The following is a 10,695-nucleotide window of genomic DNA, read 5'->3' on the forward strand; positions in this document are numbered from 1 at the left end:
TTGAAGGATGATATATGCCCACCGAGAAGTTGTGCATGGCTTTTGTTGCGGGGACGGCCTTTGGCCGGAGCCTCACACAACAGTATAGCCCACATTAAGCTAGTAGAGAAAGAGTACTACGTTCCTCCCGAAGTATTGTCTGCTTTGGGCACTCCGGCCCGCGCGTCTAGCGCAAACGGGGGGAGACCACTGCCCTTTGGGCGCTCCGGCCCGCGCGTCCAGCGCAGACGGGGGGAGACCACTGCCCTCATGGTTTTGCCCTTTAAAAGGCGCCTCGAGAGGAAAGGATTTCCATCCCCCATTTAAGGCACAGAATCTTTCCGCTACTAGCCGATGTGGGACTAAATTCAAGGCCCCCTCCCCCCCCCCCCCCCCCCGCAATATAGCCCCCCCAGCGGGAAGGTTCTTGAGCCTCCGCAGTTCTGAGGGGTAGTCAACGGTGGGAGGAGGCGCCCCTACCTGGCGCGCCAGCTGTTGCGGAGACGGCCTTTGGCCGGAGCCTCACACAACAGCATAACCCACATTAAGCTAGCAGAGAAAGAGGACTGCGTTCCTCCTGAGGTATTGTCCGCTTTGGGCGCTCCAGCCCGCACGTCCAGCGCAGACGGGAGGAGACCACTGCCCTTTGGGTGCTCCGGCCCGCGCGTCCAGCGCAGACGGGGGGAGACCACTGCCCTCACGGTTTTGCCCTTTAAAAGGCGCCTCGAGAGGAAAGGATTTTCATCCCCCATTTAAGGCACAGAACCTTTCCGCTACTAGCCGATGTGGGACTACCCCCCCCGCAACAGCTTTGTACTATACTTATACAAAGTTGAGATACAACATGCTCCCAATTTCTGTTCAAGTATTTTGCACCATTGATGTGATTAAGTATATGCTCACCAGGCCAGTCAATAATGGGAGAATCAGCAAATAGGCAATTATTTTGTCTGAGTACTTGCTGCAATATGATCAATCTTTAGCCAATTTTTTTTAGCCGATCATCCATATGTAACTATTAATGAGCAGACCATGCGGTATGTGGAGATCGAAGATATCAGTCTCTACCTCTAGAGGCTATCATTGGATGGCTCAAAGACTAAGGGAGTAGTAGAAGTAGGGATCATCATCGATTCCCCTACTAAAAAAAATGACTTTCTCCATCCATATGTGACTATTAATGAGCAGACCATGCAGTATGTGGAGATCGAAGATATCGGTCTCTACCTCTGGAGGCTATCATTCGATGGCTCAAAGACTAACACTACAAGAAAAGTGGGATTTCCCGACGCTTTTTTTCCGACGCTATGGAGAAGCGTCGTAAAAGTTTAGTTCAGCGCTTGACTTTGCCGACGCTTATAAAAAGCGTTGGTAAATTTTGAGAATCGACGACGCTTTAGAGCGTCGGAAAAAGTCTGGACCTAAGACAACGCTTATAAGCGTCGTCAAAGGCCAAATCCCTTCAAAACCACTCGCTTCCCTCCCGATGCCCTAGCTGATCTTGCGCCGACATAATCCCTTAAAAATCTCTCCTCTCCCTCATCCGAGGAGCGGATCCGCGGAAGACGATGGAGGGCGCCTCGGAGGAGCTCGAGCGTTGAAGCCGCTACCTCAGCTCCCGACGAGAGAGGAGCGGAAGATAATGGAGGGCGCCTCGGAGGAGCTCGAGCGCCGAAGCCGCTACCTCAGCTCCCTCATCCAGCGCACCAAGCTCAAGCCCGACGGCGAGCCGGAGAAGAGTCGCCAGCAGCCGGCGAAGCCCGACAAGGAGAAGCATCGCCCCACCGTCAGCGGCGGGAGAAGGAGGAGGAAAGGGATGGGGTTGTCGATGGCGACGAGGATGATGCGCAGGAGCAGTGGCAGAACGTGCAGGTGAGGGCTCGCGCTAGCCCTCAAGAAGGCACGCTATCTCCCCCTCCTCTATTTCTCAGATTCGTTTTTTCTGCAGGAATTTGCTGGCCATCTTTTACCTCCGCTTCCCAAACCCTAATCCTCCGTGGGGACGGAGAGTGTTACATAAGGTTTTTTTTTGTGGGGACTCTGATTCTTTGTTTTTTGGTTACTAATTATGTTCAAATTAGCAGCTGAGGATGGAATTGGTTACTAATCAAGTGGCTCGGAGGTAGCTGGAGAAGGAGATCGTGAGAGAGGAGAGGGAGTTGGGTCCTCTCCAGAGAAAGAAGGGGAGCCAGAGAGCTGAGAGAGAGAGGCTTTTCATTTCTGAGAGAGACTCTCCTCTCTCGGCAGGAGCCGCAGGACATCTCCCATCGGGGCTGGGGCGCGACTCGCGAGGGCGAACCGGCGAAGAACGCTTCTCGCGCTGGAAGGTGGAAGTAGCTGTTCTTGGCCTCTTGGGCGAAGCCCCCGCCGGCTCCTCTTCCCGTAGGCCCCCGCCGGCGACTTCTTCTCCCAGTCCATTGCCGAGTATGTTCTGATTCTTTATGGAAAAATAATTTTTTTAAAAAAATTTAAGGCTAACGCCGACGCTTTTAAGCGTTGGCTTTGGTACTTTTAGCGACGCCTAAAAGCGTCGCTAAAAAGCGTCGTCAAAAATCAACCTTTTACGACGCTTTTCAAAAGCGTCGGGACAAATTTTTTCCACTCAGGTATAGGCAACGCTTTGGCGACGCTTTGCATAGCGTGGGGTGGGTCTTTACCGACGTTTATAAGCGTCGGCAAAAGATGTAAAAAACGTCGGGAAAGATCACTTTTTTTGTAGTGTAAGGGAGTAGTAGGAGCAGGGATCATCATCGATTCTCCTACTAGAAAAAATGACTTTCTCCTTCTAGTTGATATTCTCGTTTCAATAACCAGACCAAGTAAGGAGCCTTAATAATCGCCCAGAAGATATTGCTCGACATGGAGGTTACAATAGTGAAGTCAGGGGTGATTCCTAAGTGATGGTCAAGCAACTCTGGTGGGAGTACAAATGTATCGGCAAAACTCTTATGCAGCATTGCATGAAGGCCATGCAGCTGATAGGAGAATTTGCTGAGGTAACGATAAGATTTATTCCTCAAGTAGAGAATCAAGAGGCTAATGAGGTAGCACAAACAGTATTAGGAGCAAAGATTCCTAGGAATATCTATATTAAATTTATTATGGTCGAGAAGAAACTTCTACCATCTGTATTTAAAAGATAGACCCATATACAATATGAAGTATATGTCTTAAATGTCAGCCAAAATGACTGGAGATATCTTATAGTTCAATATTTGACAAATCCTTTAGCTAGAACTAAGATCAAAAATAAAAGCTGAAAGTCATCAACTATGTCTTAATAGATGATGAGCTACACAAGATATAGCCAGATGGACTGATGCACACATGTTAGTGAAGAGGCGTCCATGTTGGTGATTGGTGAAATCTATAAAGGCATCAACGAAACTCATCAAGCAAGACCAAAAATACGGTGATTAATTACCAGATATAGATATTACTGGACGAAGAAGTTAGGAGACTGAATAAAATATTCTAAAAGATGCCATGCATAATATCAAAGGCATGGATCATTGTAGAGAGTTCTAGTGGTAGAGCTACACCCTATTGTCAAATCATGGCCATTTGGAGGTTAGGCCTTGGACTTGATCAATCAAATCCATCCACCATCATCAGCAGGTCATGAGTTTATCATTGTATCTATAGATTACTTCATGATGTTGATGGAAGTTGTGCCAATGAGAATTATAAAATAGAATACTATCATTAACTTTACCAGGTACTTTATAATTTATAGATTCAGCCTTCGGGAAACTATCATGGCCAATTAGGGTCTGTGTTCATCAGTCAAGATGTCTAAATCAACACCGTACTACACTTATGGCAACAGTCAGGCTAAATCAACCAATAAGATTTTCACAACTAACATTCGTAAAATTATTGGTAAAAGGCCGAGAGTATGGTATAAAATCCTTTCTGAAGTGCTTCATATGGATATGACCGTTAGATCTTACAGCATAGCTCATTAGTCTGAGTTAGATAGTTAGCGTTACCATGATAGATAAGTCACTGCATCAATTTATTGAAATAACGGCATTGTTTTACTAGCATATTTGAAAAGTGCCGATGATTTAAACTTTGTCCAGCATTTTATAATCTTTTCCTGCAATTGATAATCTATTATCACATGATATAGAATTTAATAGATACAGTACTGCTGCAGCTACATACCTTCGATATGTGCCGCTAAAAGATAACTACACATTATTTTTTCGAATAAAAAAATTCCTCCTGCTTGCACTTCAGCAACTAGAATTTGATGTTTTTTTTTCTCTACACAAGATAACTACCTTCGATATGTATACTCTCTTACTCCTATACTCTATAAAATTTGAGGTGGCCTATTCGGCGTCCATTTACCTCAGAAAAAGAAAGAAAAAAAAAAATCCCGATCCATCAGCACCTGTGGATGTCACTGGAAGAAGATTGAGAAGATTGAGAAGATTGAGAATCAATGGCTGCACCCCTCATGAGTTCCTCTGTCTATTCTCTCTCAATCAATTTTTTTATGTGATCTCTACGCTGGATCCGACAGGATCGGCAAGAGCATGGCCGCCAGGGGAAGGACTCTTGGTTGAATGTGAACCATAATTTTGGCAATCAAGCTCATGAATATATTGTTCATTGTTGTTCGTTCTAGCAGCTGTAAGATCCTCATAGACAACCGTGGTTTCTTCTGGGGTAATTCAGAGTTAGAGATCGGTAATCATGTAGCCTTAAAGTAACATCCAAGTCATTGTCTGTGCAAATTTATCTGGACTTCCTAAATTATTGTTTAGTGAGGGATATGTTTGTTGATCTTGCACTCCCCAGAAACACTAGGATCTTATTTAACAAATCAGCTTCTCTAGATATTGTGGCTCGGATTGGTCTGAATTTCCTCAATGATTGGTCTATTCTTTGACACAACGAGCATCTTTCAGTATTCACCACCGTTTGGGCAATCAAAAGGGTTAACATAGTCCTGGCAGACGGTTTGCTTCAGAATCAACATCAACAAGGAAAATTTGACTGCTTGAGCGGCTACGTGCAGCATTTTGATATCTTGATTGTTATCTCATACCAGGTTGTCAGCTCAACAACTTTCTATCGAAGTCTGAAGTCTCTGTTTTTAGCTCTACATCTTCCCGTTGATGCTTTGGCAACTACTGATCACTGCTCTGAATCTATTTCACTACCAGCTAGCAATCAGCCCCTGTTGCACTCTGATTATACTCATCACACACAGCAGAATTCAGCAAATGACCAGTTTCTTCAGTCTGATCTTCCTTTTTGGCACATCTTTCTGGTTGCCATTTTCCTTGTTTTTGCTCAATTTTACTCTGCTGATTTGTTAACAACAGTCTTGTTCTCATCCTTCTCCATTACATAAACGCCTGTATATAATTCGTATTCGGCAATAAAAGATGGGTGGCTCCTTGCCTCCCTTAAAATTGGAAAAGAAAAGAAAAAGATCTTACAGAGTCCAGAAATCCACTTATACGCATTTACCATGCACAAGGATGAAACTGAAATTTCGTTTTCAGAGGATGTCAAAGATTCAAAATCCATTTACGCAATTGGGAGCTGAAGCTTTGCCGCGTAACATGTTTCCTGTATACTGCATTGACTTCGAAAATTTTTGATCAAGCACAATTTTTTTCTTCATCTTATGAAAACCAGAGCTGTAGATTGATGTCAACTACTCGATTGAAGACGCATTCGGCTGATTGGTCATTCATGAATGCATTCTTCTTCATGACTGGGTTTGCACAGGATACAAGACTATGATCATATCAACTTCTAGTTTGCTAATTCAGAACCTCTTAAATGTAATTGCTAGACTTGATTCCTCTCTTTGAGAAATTGCACGTTCATATAACTCAAGTATTAGAAATTAGCTTTGTTCTATTTTTCCCTCTTTTCTTTTTATATATCTGCAGTTGCCAAAAGGTATCCAAACCGCTCCTTCCATACCAATAGTACATATCTCCTTGTTTTAATTTATATTAGATTATGATACATTCTGGTTGACACACATTTGCTAGCTAATCAGATTGAAAATTGTTACTCTATCATGATTCAAATGACTCTTGCATGCACAACATCCATATCATGAAACTAAAATAATGTCTAAGCTAGCATTGTCATGATACGTATCATGTAGCATGTATCATGCATCATATACAGTGTTATTGTTATTACACTTATAATGTCAAAGCATGTATTGTATATCAAGTATTATATACCATTTATTATATTTATGTATCATGTACCAAGTAGCATGTATGATGCATCATGCATCATGTACCATGTATCATGTTATTAGTGTTACTTTAAAAATACAATATCATGAATAATTTACTATATATCATGTATCAATATGATGTGGCTATGCCTTTTGCAATTTCACTATAGATGCAAGCAAGAGCCGAATTTCATCAATTTCTTATGTCATATGAGATTTCCTGTAGCTGTACCTTAATTATGTTTCTTGTAAAACTTCTGATACTTTCTGACCATAACAGCAAGTATATATGGAGAGTGTTGATAAGTACGGAATATCATTACCTAGAAGGATTTAAGCACTTCTTCGCTATAATGTTAAAGTGCTGTCATCAGGAACTGTGTAAGCAGCCAAAAGTCCTTGAAGATTGGAGAACGTAAGATTGTGCAGCAACATCCAAAAATCAGAATATTTTTTATTAGTTTATCAAGAAAATCTTATTACACAAAGAAACAGATCAAGTCTTTTGTTATTAAAACTTGCCGAATAAAAGAGATAATACTTCTGACCAACTTAGAAAAATAATTCAGACTACTACATTTTCGTTATGCACTCTAATTCAAACCACCAAAATTCTTTGGATCTAGTAATAATTTTTTATCCAAATGCTACTTTGTATTATGAATTGAAGAGATCCAAAATTTCAATCTTCGAATAAAGCCCAAAAAGAAATATTTGATTCTTGCCCCTTAATTTATCTCGAGCACATCCATTTAGATTTACCTCGAGTCAATTGATACATTCAAAACCCTCATATAGGATAGTTACTATAATTCAAAATGAATTGAATCTTAATTTACTTATCAACTCAACCAGAGTTTCCAAGTCAAACTCCTACAAGTAAAAACTACCAAAAGATTTTTCCCAATGCTCCATCAAGTGAAAAGACATTAAATCAATAGATATATGTAGAGTCGACTCAATCATCTCTCCTAAGGTTTTCTTCATCAAGATCTTTTGCATTTATCAAAAATCCTTTATGAAAATCATGCAAGCCTCAAAAATTCAAATTCTTTATGCAAAACTAGATTTCATCAGCAACCTCAACAATATTGGCAAAAGATCTCTAGATCAAACTATAAGCCCAAACTTTGAATGAAGTTTATTACACATCACATAGTCTCAAATAAACACAAACAAGATCTTTTATTTGGATTCCACCAAAATAAAATATTGTATGATCTAAAAATAGAAACAATTCTTCAAAAATAAAATAATCTTTTTGCAGTATCACCCAGCATGTTTTTCTTCTACATGCCGGTTTCATTCATAATCCACATACAGGTTCAGACCTCGAAGAATATTCCCATCAAGTATCATAAAAATCTTTCATAGCCCAAATCTTAAACAACTCTTGCTTGCCTCTAAAAATTATCTTCAAAATTAAGCAATATCACAATATACCTCCATATCAATTTTTGAGTTTCTAAGTTCACTTGAATAACAAATAATCACAATGCATGATAATATTCCAAATCGAACTAATTATAACTTGATTCATAGATTTTCTAACCCCCCGTCATGTATCAAACCTCATAAATAAATTTTATTATAATTTTCTGGTAACCTTTTCGTACATAATAACAAAGGCTTAACAGAAAATTTTTAAAGTAGCTTATAATGCAATCGACATAGATTCACGTCCAATATCCCTACTGTCTACCCACCTACACTCATCCTATATTGGATTTTTTATCCTAAAATTTATCTACTTTTGCTCTGATACCATTTTAATTGTCATGCTCCCAACCTGAGATTGCACATCGGGGGTCACGGCAACCATTGTACGCTTATAGAAAACTCTCCCCACGAGCATGCAAGAATTCTCATCATGATATCATAATCAGGCAGCAAAAATAATTTAAATAATATCATTCAAATTCTAATTAAAAAATATAATTAAAAGTCTCATAAAACTAATAGTATTTCAAAATCTTGCATCAACTCTAAAATAAAATATATTTTAAATAAAGATGATCAATATCTTGTCTCTAACCGCTCTCCTATAAAAACACCTTGAATCGAGCTAATTCTTTAAATCTGTAAAAATAGTAAGAAATTGTATAATAAGCTAGATAGTCTAGTAAGTAATGAATACCTTAACTAAATAATTTATATAATAATATAAAATATAAATATAAATTATGATGAATCAATATAAAAACATATTCAATTTTTTTTCAAAACATAAATCCATTAAAGAATTCATATCTTTTAAATATTCGTACACGTAATCATAAATCCAATTCAAAGAAAATCACATTCAACTCAACAATCTTAGACTATGGTAATACTTATACTCTATAGCTAGGCCAGAAATAGGACCACACTTATACCCTATGGAGTGGGCTAGAATGCTACCCTTATATCCTGCATAGTGGGCCAGAATACAATAGTTATACCCTGCAGAGTGGGCCAGAATACCATATTTATACCCTGGGATCAGGGACCGATGGCCGGTCACAAGCGGCTGGCGGCCGGCGGCGTCTAAACCATCAGAAACAGGAGTTTTGACCCCTTAAATCAGAGAATCAAAGTGTCTCGGCAACTAAAACTCCAGCCAAGGCTACAGGCCGCTAAGAAGGAATGGAGGGAGGTTTCAGCGACAAGAACGGGTGGCGAAACCTTTCAGAATTGGAAGAAAAAAAGAGCTTACTTTTCAAAAATAGGGAAAAGAGGGACCTTGCCCCTTCTCGGCCAAATTTTAGTGATTACTGGCCGGAATTGGGCTTCCATGTGCCATGAAAGAGGAAGAAAAAGATCGATCGAAAGTTGCCTGGTTCTTACTTGGCTCCCGGCGATAGTGAGCCACGACAATGGCACTAACATGGTCGACGATTGCGGAAGAAATCGAAGATAAATTCGGTGACTAAAGTCTGATTGGAGGGTGGGAAGAAGTTTATATAGAGTGGAGACTAGGATTTTCTAGTCTTTGGCAGAGTCTAAAGAGGAGGACTCATCCTCCTCCATTGTGCTCAACCAGGGCTCTGCCCTGGTTCTAGTTAATACGGGTCTTTGGGGCCCGTTCGGATGTTGGGCTGGGCCAATAGGCCGGCTCAATGAGGGTAGGCATCACATCCATATTGATAAGATTATTAACATTTGTAACCATAGAAGGGTCTTATATCGATAAATGATATAATGAACTTTTGGCTAGGAAAATAGTTTCTATGTTACATTGTCACGACCCCCGCGCCGTTCCCGGCGGGCCGCCGCGACGGTCCTAGAGTGCGGGTAGGCATAAGGCCACCAGCCACCACGTAGAATCCTACTACCTATCAATCATCAATAAATTCTGAAAATTTTGGCATGATGCATGCACAAAATGATCACCTTTCCTATGGTGACCTGTCAGGATTATCTCATTACATACAACAACGCTACCTGTCAGAGCAGCAATCACATAACCTGTCACATAATAAACCTGGACAATATATCTCAATACATCATCTCAGGCATATAACTCATCTGTATAAAAATCTGGTTCCCATTCCATCCATGGTCAAACCCATATCCACAACAGGATCTATGACTGTAACTATACACTATATACAATAGAAGGTTTATAATACACCAAAATGTATAAACCTCTATCTACATTATACTATACTATGGAGCGGCACAGCTAGCAGGCAACCACTAATCCTGCTCCTCTCCATACAATACCTGCCCTGCAATCAAAAACACCAAACTGGGGAGTGAGTATATGAATACTCAGTGAGTTGAGTAGAAAGTACTATGCACATGAGACCAGATATAATCATGGCTCGAGGTGAAATCTCAAGATCAATAACAAGATGAACATGATCTCAACATAGAGAATATGGAGTAAATCATCAATATCACCACAATCAATATCAACTCATCTGAAGCATATATGGAATAATCAAGTAAACATATATGCTACTTATGAATATGCTCAACAGATCATAATGCTGGAACATACAAATCAGGTGTCAATATGCTGAAATCATCACTAGACAGTTGTCGGGAGGTGGGTTTTACGCCCCAGGCGAACCAGCAACAACTCCCTACTGTCACATGCATATGCAGGATAAGACACCATATCGATAATGTAAATGCTAGACAGCTGTCGGGAGGTGGGTTTTACGCCCCAGGCGAACCAGCAACAACTCCCCACGTTCACATGCATATGCAGGATAAGACACCACACTAATCATGTAAATGCTGGCCAGTATCCAGAACAGAAGTCCATCTCACATCTACATACTAAACGGCACCTCGCGGAAATTCTACATCCGCGGAAAGCCATACTGCACCTCGCGGGGTCTTACTATGCCCGGCGGCAAGCAGAATATAAGTCGTAGGACCGGCCGATCCTACGCCTAGGGCCGTGTCCCCCCTAGGAAGGGACTGGGCTCCGCCCACCCAGAAGGCTACTATGTGCACAAAGGCCGATGTTCAACCCCATCGACTATAGGTGTCCTGCA

General features: G+C 40.9%; 1 long non-coding RNA gene across 1 annotated transcript; it reads left to right on the forward strand.

Moving 5' to 3' along the window:
- Positions 1-944: 944 nt before the first annotated feature.
- Positions 945-2,162, forward strand: LOC120111546 (uncharacterized). Its single transcript, XR_016398427.1, has 2 exons — positions 945-1,879; positions 2,064-2,162. It is a non-coding gene; the product is annotated as an uncharacterized LOC120111546 (long non-coding RNA).
- The last annotated feature ends 8,533 nt before the right edge of the window (positions 2,163-10,695 follow it).

Source organism: Phoenix dactylifera, chromosome 15 (genome assembly GCF_051530095.1).
Source record: "Phoenix dactylifera cultivar Ajwa chromosome 15, Ajwa_hap1_PhDact_Kaust_v1.1, whole genome shotgun sequence".
In the NCBI taxonomy this organism is placed as follows: Eukaryota; Viridiplantae; Streptophyta; class Magnoliopsida; order Arecales; family Arecaceae; genus Phoenix; species Phoenix dactylifera.